This window comes from Danio rerio, chromosome 1 (genome assembly GCF_052040795.2).
Source record: "Danio rerio strain M-AB ecotype USA chromosome 1, GRCz13ab, whole genome shotgun sequence".
NCBI classification, from domain to species: Eukaryota; Metazoa; Chordata; class Actinopteri; order Cypriniformes; family Danionidae; genus Danio; species Danio rerio.
The window spans coordinates 50322428-50337487 of NC_141021.1; the positions used below are offsets into that span (position 1 = coordinate 50322428).

At 38.3% G+C, this 15060-nt stretch overlaps 1 protein-coding gene across 1 annotated transcript in view; it reads left to right on the forward strand.

Annotated features, from left to right (window-relative positions):
• cfap58 (cilia and flagella associated protein 58) overlaps window positions 1–15060 on the forward strand; it is a gene marked incomplete at its 3' end in the record, with an annotated part of 145647 nt that overhangs the window by 52671 nt on the left and 77916 nt on the right.

The window sequence follows — 15060 nt, forward strand, 5'->3', positions numbered from 1 at the left end:
ACAACAGGGTTCAAATCCAGTGAAGATTAGTTAAAAAGAAACAGGTAAAACAAAAACAAAAGCCAAAAAATGAAACAAACAAGTAAAAAACAGGGTGAAAATGTGGTAAAATCTGAAAACGTGGTAAAAAAAATTCTGGATTGCTTTTTAAAACTGTCAGTTGGGTTTGGGGAAGTAGGTGGGCGGGTCAATCTTTGTTTTTTTCATTTTTCACTATGGGTTGGATTTAGGAAAGGGGGTAGGTGGCTGATCGGTCAGTTTGTCAGTCAGTAAGTCAGTCAGTCAGTGAATGGCACTCGTGAGAAAAATTTGACATCTGAAAAAGCATACACAGGGGCCCCTGGTGAGTTTGGGAAAACAAAAACTGCAAAAAAAAATAGCTATTGGAACATATTTGGCGCTCTGCAGAATTGTATATAGTGGTACGTAATCAGAATGAGCCTGGGTGGAATTTAATTACTTAACTCAATACTGCAAATCCATATATATTGAAGTCTGAATTATTAGCCCTGCTGAATTATTAGCCCCACTGTATAGTTTCAGTTTAATAGAGAGAAGAATTTTTTAACACATTTCTAAACATAATAGTTTTAATGACATGATGACAGTAGATAATATTTTACTAGATATTTTTAAGATACTAGTATTCAGCATCATAAAGTTTAATTTAAAGGCTTAACTGGGTTAATTTGGCAAGTTAAGGTATTAGGCAAGTCATTGTAGAGCAATGGTTTGTTCTGTAGACTATCAAAAAAAAATTTTGCCCAAGGGGGCTAATAATATTGGACTTAAAATACTTTAAATACTTAAAATACTAAAAATAAAAAAATGCTTTTATTCTAGCTAAAATAAATCGAGTAAGACTTTCTCCAGAAGAAGAAATATTATAGGAAATGCTGTGAAAATTTCCTTGCTCGGTTAAACTGGGAATTTGCCAAAATATTTGAACAAAATAAAAAAATAAATATCACATTCGACTGTATGTCCCAACACATATGCGATAGAAGTGATATTCTTAATTATTTAAATCTATGTCAAACTGCACCTTTCATTTTGTTTTGACAATATTAACGCTTACATTTGAAACTGTATTTAACAAAACACAAACATATGTTTGTTTCACACATACCAAATAACAGGGGTGCTCAACTCTGTTGATGGAGATCTACCTTCCTGCAGTGTTCAGCTCCAACACTAATCAAACACACCTGATACAACTAACTTCTAGTTTTCTACCCCTGCCATATAATGACACATTTCTAAAACATTTATTGGTTTCTTAAGTATAGACAGCATTAAACATCTTTCAGTGGAAATATTACGTTTTTATGCAAAATAATTGAATAACAAAAGATTGTGTCAACAATCTGTTTACAATTTGAATGAATACCCTATATTGTCATTAACTCAATTTCAATTAATTTATTTTTTCGTACACACATGCAGTTATCTTGCCAAATGTTCTTCTTTACTTGAAAAAATATAATTAATCTTTGAAATATATACTGTAGTATTCCTGGAGTTGATTTCAATATAACTGTTAAATTTATTTAAGGTAAGTACACTCACCGGCCACAGCACAAATCATCTCAGACTGGTTTGTTGAACATGACAATGAGTTCACTGTAATCAAATGGCCTCCACAGTCACCAGATCTCAATTCAATAGAGCACCTTTAGGATCTGGTGGAACAGGAGATTCGCATCATAGATGTGCAGTCGACAAATTTGCAGCAACTGTGTGATGCTATCATATTCAATATGGACCAAAATTTCTGAGGGATTTTCCAGTAGCTTTTTGATTCTATGTCACGAAGGATTAAGGCAGTTTTGAAGGCAAAAGGGGTCCAACCAGGTACTAGTAAGGTGTACCTAATAAAGTGGCCGGGGAGTGTTTATTATTAGTAACTGTTTTTTTTTATTACAATATTATTATACATCTTGTCGAATGTAATAAAGACCACAAATCCCATGATTCAGCACTACAAAATCTTTGTTTGTTGCGAAAATGGGCCCTCTAGTGGAAAAAATCACATAGTGCACCTTTAAGAAAACATCAAGTGTGTTGCTCATCAGTTATTTCTATTATGAAACCACCACACTTTTGCTTTAATATCAATAAATTTTATTTATTTGTACTCTCATTTTACCTCTTTAGCTGGAGGCTTGATTATTAAAGCTCTTTTTTTTTTAATCAGACTGGTCATCATCTTTACACATTTGTGGAGCTTGACACGACCAGACGGCATTAGAAAAGTAACCTTGCATTCATCTTTGGAGAGATATTTTTCATAATCCTTTCATTATTACTTTCCAGATCTTTGCGCTTATCAAATACAATGGCATGTCTCATCTTCTCCCTGTCACAAGCTTTCAATATCGCCCTCGCAAAGGATAATATTGGAATATCAAATAGGATTGCACAAAAAAAGGGAAGAGAAATAAAAGAAAAACACAAAAGATCACTCCATATTTTATGACAGAAATATAAATCTGAGTTCAGAGAGGGCTTCGACGCTACGCACTTTCAAATTCAACATCTGACATGAAAGACTTAATGAATATGCAATGCTTTTTGGCAGTTATTGGAGTTGTAAATTATACATGACCCTGTTCTGAGGTATCGGCCGGTGGGTGTGGCCAAGGAGAAAACTAGTGAGACAGAAAGAGAGAGACTGAATGAATGTAGCATGAATGAAAAAGCAGTCTTATATATGTCTGACTCATGCAACAGCTAATAAACAGAGCTGTTTTAGCTTTAAAGGTGCAATAGTAGGTGATATGCCAAAATGCTGTACTTTAGCAAAAAAGCTTTGAAAACACAGTCCGTCGTCCAAAGCCACGCCTCCTGAAATCAAGAACGGGCACCATAGCAATGACAGTAGTCAACCCAGATTATGTCGTTCGTCAGTTAGAAAACTTCTTTATAATACTTTAGTTTCGAACGAATAGCTGTATTATCTAGCATGTTTTCATTTGTGTAGAAAGCAAAACATGTCATAATGTGCAATATTATATGCATGCATGTTTCAGGCTACTGTAGATATTGCATCCTATACCAGTAGGGTGGTTAAAATCATGGGACATTTTCAGGATAAATAACAAAATGGGTGGGTGAGTGACTGGAGAGGGGTCTGAAATATGGGAGACTTACTACATACAACATACTGCATAAACTTCTACATCGTCTTTTTCTTCTTCTTCTTCTTCATACACTATTTTAAGAAAGCATCACCTCCTCGACCATTCATACAACAACCACCAAACTAACTCCAAACCTACAAACTATTCTGTATTAAGTTGCTATATCTTTTCCAACTGGTCCGACTTACGTTTTTTTGAAAATTCGGAAAAGTCTCATTGACTTTAGATTGGACCAAACTTTACTACCTCATTACTTTGCAGCAGACTGTCATACAGACTTTAGGTTGGGCTGATTTAACTCAGATTACCAATCTGCCAATCACTGACGACCTTTTAACTTACTTGCCACACCCTAGCATCCACTTACGGCACACTAGCAACTGTTCCATAGACTTCCATTATGCAAAAAACAAAAAAACAAACTTGCCATTATCTTTACATTGGACATACTAACAACATACCAATCTATGCTAAAAATATACTAATCCATACAAGAAACATACTAACAAACATGTAGTTATAACGGTTTCAAACCTCTTAAAAACTAATTCAGTTATTTAAGCTGTAAAACTACTTTAAACTTTTTTTAAGCCACCATAAAGTTTTTCTATGAACTTTTACTTTTCTAGTTCATGAATTACTTTTTAAAACTCTTAACTTCTCAATAATCAGCATCAGCAAGTTTATTTATGTGTTTGGTGATAAATAAGTCAAATTTTTGTACCACCATTATTTTTTCATTCATTTTCCTTCGGCTTGGTCTCTATTTCAAAGATCACCACAGCAGAATGAACCGGCAACTATTCTAAGATATGTTTTACACCGCAGATGCTCTTCCAGCTGCAATCCAGTACTGGGAACACCCATACACACTAATTTACACACACACACACACACACACACACACACACACACACACACACACACACACTCACAAACTAAAGCCAAGTTATTTCAATTCACCTATTCCGTAAGTCTTTGGACTGTGGGGGAAACCGAAGCACATGAACCCATATAAAGATTTGTAGAACATGCAAACTCCACACTGAAATTCCATCTGACCCAGCCGAGATTGGAACCAGCGTTCTTCTTGCTCTAAGGCAACAGTGCTAACCACTGAGCCACTGTCCTAGTGAATCACCATTATACTGAATTGTAATAAAGAGGGTCTAAATGATTGCTTGGCAACTTTTTTTTTTTTTTTTTAAAGATTTATTTTTGGCCTTTTTTGGATTGGACATTATAGAGACAGGAAGTGAAGTTGGAGAGAGAGAGCAGGGAGTAGGGTTGGGAAATGTCCTCGAGCCGGGATTCAAACTCTGGACATCCTGATGTGCTATTGCACCATATGTCGACACGCTAACCACTAAGCTGTTGCGCCAACGAGAGCTTGGCAACTTTAACTCTCACTTTGTATTGTTTTGAATAGTTTTATCTGTTTTTGAACTTTGTTTTAATGTCATTTCATTATTATTGGTTTGACCCTGTTTTATAAAAGTCATATCTACATTATCTAACAACAAATTAAAAAAGTCTTACTTAGACATTATGTACAGTTTGAAGTAGTTCCCCAGAGTGGGAAGTGACATTACTAATTAAAATAGCTTATAAGATCCAATTGTTTGTGTATAATCATAATGGTAAGTCTTTAAGTTATGCTTTAAAAATAAAAATGCATTAGCACTTTTTATTAATGCCTCGTCATAAAGGATGAACTTTTTAAATACATCTAAATGCAAGTTTAATTATACATTTATATAATGACATGAAACTACGCTATTGTCACATGTGCACTTTCATTTGATTGCAATTAATTTGTATATTCTTAATCATTTTATAGTTATTGAGTTCATACAGGGTATTTTTGGCTGTTAATATTCTTTTTACAATTGTATAATATTTTTAATATACTTTTTTATTCACGTGCAGTGCTTGGTTTTAATTAGTATTTATTGTTCTTTTTTTTTGTATTGTGCGAGTACATGGGCAGTGAATGCATGGATGTCACAGAATCTTCCATAATTCCTTTTCCTTTGGCTTAGTCTCATATTCAGAGGTCACCACAGTGGACTGAACCACCAACTATTCCATCATTCAATATTTTTTACGCTTAAACCCAGTATTGGGAAACACACACACACACACACACACACACACACACACACACACACACACACACACACACACACACACACACACACACACACACACACACGCACACGCACACTACGACAAATTTAGTTTATTCAATTCACTTAATGTGCATGTGTTTTGATTGGTGGGGAAACCGGAGCACCCGGAAAAAACCCATGGAAACATGGGAGAACATGCAACCTCAACACAGAAATGCTAACTGGTCCAGCTGGGACTCCAACCAGCGACCTTCTTACTGTGAGGTGACAGTGCTAAAAACTGAGCCCTCACCTTCAGAAATACTAACAATAACAAAAACTCATGTTTTCCGAACACAAACAGATTAACGTAAAACTTAATTGTTTTTACAAATTTAAGTGGATTAAAAATCCTGCAAAAGAGCCCTACCATACACCTGGCGCAGTAACGCCCCATTCACATGGGGCTTCAGTGTCAATGCTTGACAGAGGGCGTGTCTGAAGTTGGGGATGACACGATTGCCATAGCAGCGTCACCAATGAAATTAGTCAGCAATAGGCCACTGTCTGAGCTGGTGTATTTGCATACAGTGATCTGATTGGCTGACGCTTCTGTTGGCTCTTGAAAAGTTGAGCAAGTCCCAACTTCTGCAGCGAGCAACCCCACTGAAGCGGCGCCGACAGATCCACAATGCAGTTCAGAAACGCTCGACGTCACCCATTCAAAGTGAATTGGAAGTCCTGTGTGAATGGGGGCGTAAGGTGCAAGACTGTTTTGTGTGATTTGTTGCTATTTTGAGATCAGAGCAACATTATTTTTTACATTGTGCACCACGTTGTTTAATTAGCAAATCCATTTGCGCCACTTTGTAGACTCATGGGTGCGCCTGGTCTAAAGTCCAGCAGGGCGCGTTAGTTGTTAGTTGCGCCTATGCATCCAAAGGCTTACACATTGCTTAATACACACATAATTTACAGCAATACACACATATCTGTACATATGAAAACAATTAAAGGATTAAAATGTTACAAAATTGACTATTTTTTACATAAATATAAAAACCACTGCCTCCATGCCGAGGGCTTTTTTCCATTTATTGATGACAGTTTACTTTTGTATGATATTATTATTATTAGTAGGAGTATTTATTATATGCATATTATAATTGTTCTAATAAAAACTATTCTCAAGAGTACAGACTCAGCTGATGATTGATTATAAACCTTGTTTGGCATGCTGTCCCGGTAGAGAGCCCTGAGCTCATAAGATCCTTGATGCAAGACAAAAGGGAGTTTGAGCGCAGGTAGATCTCGAGAACTTCCCTTCTGTAGTAGCTAATGAACACATAGGGATTGCTCTTAAAAGATAACTACTTACTACTTGCATGAGGCTGATTCCTGTGACGCCCCAGGGACAGGCGAGTCTTCGCTGAGGCCCAGCTTCCAGCCTTCGCCGCTGACACTGCAGCTCTGCACAAGATGTTTGGCCAGCGGAGAAATTAAAATGGTCTTGCCCAACTGAGTCTGGTTTCTCTCAAGGTTTTTTTTCTTCACTTTCACCAATTGGTGAAGTTTTTTTTTCCCTCTTCGCTGTCGCCACTAGCTTGCATAGTGTGGGATCTGTAGAGCTGCGCATCGATGGATTTGCTCTCCAACTTAAACACTAAATACTGAACTACACTGTTCCAATGTACTATGACCTTTTTTGTGAAGCTGCTTTGACACAATCTACATTGTAAAAGCGCTATACAAATAAAGGTGAATTGAATTGAATTGAATACTCACCATCTAGATAAGGAGGAGGAGTAGGAAGGGGGGATTCTTCTGAACGAAGATGGCTGTTATATGGAACTTAGGGTATTTATAGAGGCTTAGGAATCGTCTCATTGGTGAATCATAAATTACATAATGCTGGGCCAGCTGCAAGCAATCACAAACACGTGATCCTCTCAAAGTTAGTTTAAAATAAAAGTTGTCCACCTGTCAGGTTTTGGAGACATTTGCATCACCATATGGGGCATAAAAATAGGACGTGAGATTGGATATAATTCATTCATTCATTCATTCATTCAATCATTCATTCATTTTCTTGTCGTTGCTTAGTCCCTTTATTAATCTGGGATGACAGCGGAATGAACCGCCAAATTATTCAGCAAGTTTTTTACGCAGTGTATGCCCTTCCGGCCGCAACCCATCTCTGGGAAACATCCACACACATTCACACACACACTTATACACTACGGACAATTTAGCCTACCCAATTTACCTGTACCACATGTCTTTGGACTGCGGGGGAAACCGGAGCACACGGAGGAAAACCGACCCGAACGCAGGGAGAACATGCAAACTACACACAGAAACCCCAACTGAGCCGAGGCTCGAACCAGCGACTCAGCAACCTTCTTGCTGTGAGGCGACAGCACTACCTACTGCACCACTGCTTTGCCCTTCATGTAATTCATTTGCTGGAAATTAAAACTGAATTTAGAAAAAGTTTCGAAACAAATCTTTCCGCTTAACAAACTAAATTAATTATGTAGGCTCATGAATGTCTTAAATGGAGTGCATACAACACCGTTTCCTTATCCACAAAAGTAAAGGAGTAAACTAAAGAGTAAAAGGAAAGAGAAAGTAAAGAGGCCGAATGGAGGAGGCTCGTTCTTTAAGATGGTCTGTTTAACTGTTTTCTCGCTAGTTTAGTTTTTCCACTTACAAAGTCCACCATGTACACAGCAAATGCACCATCGCCTGAAGCAACTGACTCTTAAAGGGAATGTGAGATGAGACTCTGATTGGTTTAATGCATGTTATGCTCAAAACACACCCAAAACTCATTAAGAGAATAAGCACAACTCTGTTAGACCATGTGTCAGGCGCAGAGCATATTTTCTCATCAATAAAACAGCAAAAGTGGATTTAGACATGCCCTTAATGCTTTTGCGCCGTGCACTTTAGACTTTGTGCCTAGATCGTTAAAATAGAGCCCAAAACAATTAATTTGGTGTCCTAAAAATTTTAAGAATTGTGTTGTTTCACATCATTTTAAGTAAGCAGTTTGAACATACAACAAAAAATTTTTTTTGAGTGTATTCTAGTGTTAACCCTGGAAAGTTATTTGGAAACAAACCAGCATAAAATCAAAGATGCCTGGACCTCATTGTATGTTAATATCCAATAGAGTCGCTCCATCCACCTAAACAGATTGTTTCATAGGAGTGTGGAGCAGTGGTCTGAACAGATGGTTTCAGACTGGAAGGTTCCTCTACTCATGGGGTGGAGGGTTGTGGAGTTCTGGATGACAAGAGTGGAAAATTTCAACTCACAGATCAAAGACTGTCTCCAAACTAAATAGATCCACAAAAAAACCCAGACAGTCGGTTTTGACGAATCCAGTCAAATGCTCTTAAGCACTCTTTCCTGGTATCTGACTGCGATAAGCTCTCTCCGAGATCCTTAAAGTCTCATTTTGGGTGAAATATGCTCTTTGCATTAGAAAGGAGCTTGACAGAAAGATTCATTAATAAAAAAGAAAATGGGTCTCGGGGGCTGGTGGGCAGAGACCCAACTTGAGCAGCTTTCCCAGCAGGCCACAGGAGGTGCTGTCTGGAGCCCTGACTGCTTCTCAGGAAGCAACACGCTCTGATGTTCACCTTTCCTTTGAACCACAAACCGAACAAGGAAGACACCCAGTGTAAGAGAAAAAGAGAGAGGAGACCTGAAACTATAAAGCTGGGTAGCCATTCAATTTTGATTCCGATTCACAAGTTCACAGATTGATTCTATTCTCAATTTGATTCAGTGAATTTAGGTTTAATACAAAAGCTACATTTCTAAATATGTTAAGTGAACAGGTTTCTCGTGTACATGGTTATTATTCTCGTAGTCAAAATCACTGTGCCTCATATGCATTGCTGTGAAAAATGGGTTCTAGTCTCAACCCATCCCTGGGAAACAGCCACACACACACACACTACGGACAATTTAGCCTACCCAATTCACCTGTACCGCATGTCTTTGGACTGTGGGGGAAACCGGAGCACCCAGAGGAATCCCACGCGAACGTAGGGAGAACATGAAAACTCCGCACTGAAATGCCAACTGAGCCAAGGTTCGAACCAGCGACCTTCTTGCTCCTTCTTGCGACCTTCCTACTGCGCCACTGCATCGCCTTTTTTGCTAGCAATTTAGGTAACACTTTATTTTGATGGTCCATTTGAGTATTAGTAGACTGTCTGCTTAATGTGTTGATACTGCTCCTTCAACAGACATTTAACTGATTATAAGAAACGTTGCATGTAGATGTCAACTTACACTCACCCTAACCCCAGCCTTACAATCTACTTATAATCTAATCAGAATTAGTTGTCATGTAGATGCAATGCAACTTCAATTCAACAAACAGACTATCAAAATAAAGTGTGGCTAGCAGTTTACGAGCAATTTAATCCTCTGAGGTCGACAGATCACCATGGCGTGTTTAGCATCTCTTTTTTTCTTATCAGTGCCAAAGACACTAAGTGTCACACAAATAAGTGTTATACACCAATGGAATCTGTTAGGTGTATACTTTTTAATGTACACTCACAATAACCACAAAAGTGTGTGCTTTTGCAAAGTAAGGGAAGTAAAAGTGTGCACATTCTTTTTTTTGTCTCTCTGCGAACTGTTTTTAGAAGCACATCACTTAAATACACTGAAACTCCGCAAAAACAAAACACACGGACATGAACATGAACATATATCTATAGAAAGCTTAAAGTGTCTTCTTTTAAATGCAGAGAGTGCAAGTTAAAAACAAATATTGCTTGATAAAGTAATCAGTATGAAACCAACACTATGTCTAGTTTCTCAGTCTGAGTTACAAGCCACTTTGTTTTTACAATCGTCCACATGAGACACACGCAACATAGAAATTGTGGTCAGACAAAAACAGTGGAATCTCTACAAATACATTAAAGATATACATGAGAGACATACCTGCGTAATGCTTGGAAACTGCACTTTCCAACTCCTTAAAAAAAAAAAAACGTTGTCTCGCTTGACAGTCCGCAGAATCTTCCCAGCAAAGCACGCATCATGCCAGCTCTTCCGGTGTCCGCCATTAACACAAATGATGACGGTAGCTGCTACTTGTGCACGCCCAAAAACAAACAGCGCACAGGCTAGAAAGGTCATTTCATTTGTATTCTCAGGAATAAATTGGACTCATTTGACCTCCCATCGTGATCTGATGCTGCTTTATTCAGAATGTGTCGCATGTTATTCGTGTTATTAGTTTGTAGGCTTAATAATATTGGCTAATAATAATATTACATATATAAAAATACATATTTTTAGATTATTAAATAATTAGATATTATTATATTAGTTGAACATGATTGAGTTTTTTGTGCCCAACCCTGAAGCAATAGGAAACTTTACAAAAGAAAAGTGTGGCAACCTGAAACTCTCAACATAATCTTTGGCGAGCATGCGCGCATCACCCCTGCTAATCAAAGTAAGGACCTATCTTTGTTTAGATTCCTAGACTAATGAAGGACAGCCACAGAGAACAGTAGAAAAAGACCAATCATCATCAAGAACAGAAGAGTACTTGCAATTACTTCCAGAGGACCAGATTTTCAGACGAGATAATTTGGTAAACAGTCAACCTCTTCACGTACTTGCATGCAGCTATTTATACTCATGAAGACTGAGTCATAAAATCCTGCACATTCTGCGGCAAAAATAGATGACATTATTACTTAACGTGTACTTAAATATGAAAGTACTCGGGTAAGGTAAATGCATGGCTTCAGGGGTAGGTTTAGTGAGAACACTTACTGTAACTGTTACCCAGTTTATATAATGACTTTAAGTACTGTACATTGTGTGCATATGTGAAACAAGACCTGAAATAAAGTGCCACCTTGACTTGCATTCTTTTTTTATTCCTTTCTGAACATCTGTAAGTGTTTTTTAAGGGAAAATTGGTGTTATTTTACACTTACATGCACTTGCAGTAGGCTATTATAGTTTGGTCGATAGACGATTCCATCGTCCATCGCTGATGGCTGATAGACATCATGAAACTGAGTCGGCATCGCGATCCTCCAACCTGCCTCCTTTGCAGCAGCAACTCGCTAGCGAAAAATACACACGGCTTCATTTACACTAATACATCTTAGTCCTAAAATGGCATTTTAGAACAAAAACGATCCACATCCATATTGGCGTTTGATTTTATACACATCACGTGACCACACACACACAAACTCTGTCATGCGCTGCAGCGTCTGAGCTCCAGCAGTCAGCCCAGAGAGCCGTGCACGTCGGACAGTTTATCAAGGATGTACCGCTGGATCGTGTCTAACTAAAGTTGTTAAACGTGCTATAACTAATTAATCTTGTCTCTATGGAACAACTCTTCTGTCTTTTGAATCTATCAGCTAACGTGTCACTGTGTCAGTACACTGCTTCAATTTTTTGCTTTCACGCTTTAAAAATCAGACGAGGGCTTTACTTTTTCTACTTTTTAAAACTGCCAGTTGGGTTTAGGGAATCGGTGCTTTTTAAAACATTATGGATTGGGTTGAGGGGAGGAGGAGGGTGGGTCAATCAATCAGTCAATCAGTCAGTCAGTCAGTCAGTCATTTGACAGCAGTGTCTGATGGATTTACGCGAAAACAGCAGGCACAAATGGTATTCGCAAGCGAAATATGAGATCTCAAAAAGTGTACACAGCAGGATTCTCGAAAAAATAAAAACTGCAAAAAAAAAAGTACCTCCTGGGACTTATTTGGCACTCTCCAGAAATGTATATAGGGGTACATTTTTTTTAGAATTAGCCTGGGTTGATTACTTTAAGATCGATCTACCAACCCCTAATTATCTTAAAATTTTGTCTTCACTGTCTTTTTTTTTATCAAAAAAATTCTAAAAAAGGCCTCAGGTCAATGCATGCCTTGAAATTAAACAGCCAAATTAGATTAAAATGAACTCATAGATGCCAAACTAAATGTTTAAATGTACTAAATGCATGTGCAGTTAAACTGACTATGAAGAAACTATTTGAACTTCTTTCCCCCCTTTTTAATATTCTTTTCAGTGGATAGTAAAGTTTCTGATGTTCATTGCTGAACGGAATGTGGTGACAGAACATTCATTGTTACAAAGCCTGGGACAGTTTTAATATTGCTTTAGCAATGCCATTTTATCTGTCTGAAAGAGATAGGAAACATTACAATAAAACACTGAAAGTGAATGCATAATCAACAGACAGTTTTTATATAATTGCTTCTTTAATTGCTAGAAGTGTTCAGTCGCTGTATAAAAATTCACATGTTGCCATGTGAATAGCGCTGCATGAAAACCAGACTGTGTAATCCAAGTCTAATTTTTTTCCCAGGCATCACTTTACAAATATCGAGCAAAAGGAACTTAAATAGACTGATGGGAAAGAAAATGGCAGCAAAGAAGATCGACAAACAACTAGAGAGAAAGAACGAGAGGGAGAAATGATGAACAAAAGCAATCTTTCATGTTTGGAGGTGCCGCGGGGACGTGCTGCAGAAAACTTTAAATTGATAGGGAGTTCACTGTAGGCTTATGTAACCCTCTCTGGCATTTCCTTTCTTTCACCTTCATTCATTTGTTTTCTTGTTTTTTTGGGTGAGCCTGTGTCTCACCCTTTGCCTTTTGTACTCTAAAGCATACAGGTGCCCCAGAGCTGCAATTTGCCTCTGCTTTCTTGTCTGGTTCTTCTGGCTTCTCCTTCCTGTTTCCCAGCACTTCTCAAGTCAAAACCGTCATCCGTTACTCTTTAACAAGAGGAAGAAAGATCCAGAACATCTGAATCAAGGCAGGCTCTGCATTCAAAAACCTTGAGAGTGCTCTTAGAGCTAGCTTGTGCTTTAACTAATTATGAGTAGTGTTGCTAAGTTGCTTTTCCATTGCGTAGTAAGGTATAGTTTGTCGCGGCTCAGCTCTGTTTAGTTTAGTTTTGCCATAGACTGTAGAAGATACTAGACATGTCACTCGAATAGTTTTAAATGACCCTGCGTGCCTCGTGTTTTTGCCATTGAGCTGTGTGCCTGCAGTTGAAAAAAGTCAACTCAGTCGCTTCTTTTTCATTCTCCAATCAAATGATTTAGCTGGAAAAATAGCTCTCTGCAACTCTCACGGTTGCTCACTGAAGCTAAGCAGGGCAGAGCCCGATCAGTACCTGGATGGGAGACCACATGCGAAAGCTAGGTTGCCGTCGGAAGTGGTGTTAGTGAGACCAGCAGGGGGCACCCACCTGTGGTCTGTGTGGGTCCTACCACCCCAGTATATTGATAAGGACTCTATACTGCTTAGTGGGTGCCGTCTTTTGGATGAGATGTTAAACCAAGGTCCTGACTTTGTGGTCATTAAAAATCCCAAGATGTCCTGAAAAAGAGTTTAACGCCATCCTGGCCAAATTTTCCCACTGTCCATCATGGCCTCCTAACCCTCCCTATATCATAATTGCCTTCATCACTTTGTCTCCTCTCCACCAATCAGCTGGTGTGTAGTGTGTGGTCTGGCATAGTAGTCTGCTGTCGAGTCATCCAGGTGGATGTAGCACACTGGTGGTGGATGAGGAGATTCCCCCCAAAAATCTGTAAAGCAATTTAAGTGTCCAGAAAAGCACTTTATAATTGTAAAGAATTATTATTATTATTATTATTATTATTACAGAGCCTTTTAAAGATAGAGGAGAGAATATCAAGTTACCTGTTTTAAAGGAGCTGTTTCGGGTTACCTGGAGCTGTATGATTGCTAAATTTTTGATATATATATATATATATATATATATATATATATATATATATATATATATATATATATATATATATATATATATATATATATATATATATATATACAATTATAACAGTATCAACAGCAGCACTCATGCACTGTACGCAGCTGATTCAGTCGTTGCCTAGTAACGTAAAACGTGCACTGTACTTCTTTTTATGGTATGGGCCTTTCATTTTCAGAACGAAAAAGCGTGTTTGGTGTGATCGGCCCTTTAAAGCTTCTTAACAGACATTTTACATTAAAACTAACATGGCTGAAATGCTGGATCTGTGAGAGAGCAAGTACGGTTTTGAGAACCACTCATCACTGCATTGCTAATTTTCCAAACGATGCATTGTACTATGGTAGCTCAGTTTGGGAAACATATTCCAGATGAGTACCATTTCAAGAGTTCACACTTAGATAATGCTTGATAATATTAGGAGATTTGGCATGCTTTCCTGGGTGGGAACCCTGAGCTTGGAGGTTATTGAGCCTAAGGCTCCCACCTGGTTAATGAAAATGCAAGAGAGCACAAAATCAGGTAGTTCTCAAGAGCTCCCTAAATCTTCGGCCTATTTCTTGATTATCAGGGGGCAGCCCTTGTGGAATAAACCATCAACCACACCAGCGAATACCCACAAGGTGAAAGCTCAGTACAAAAGTACTCATATACTGTTTCTATTGTACACTTGTACACTAACATCAGTGATGTTGCATGTCTTTGGACTGTTGGAAAAAAAACGGAGTACCCGGCGGAAACCCACACGAGCAAGGGGAGAACTAGTAAACTCCATGCAGAAATGCCAACTGGCCGAGCTGGGACTTGAACCAGAGACCTTCTTGCTGTAAGGCAACAGTGCTAGCCACTGAGCCACTGTTTGGCCCAATACTGGATTAACCTAGAAAGAGGAGGAGGGAGATGGGTGGATGGCGAGGTTCTTCAAAAATGAAGATAAGGAAGTAGAGTAAGATGGATTATTTATGTTGAGCTTGGAATG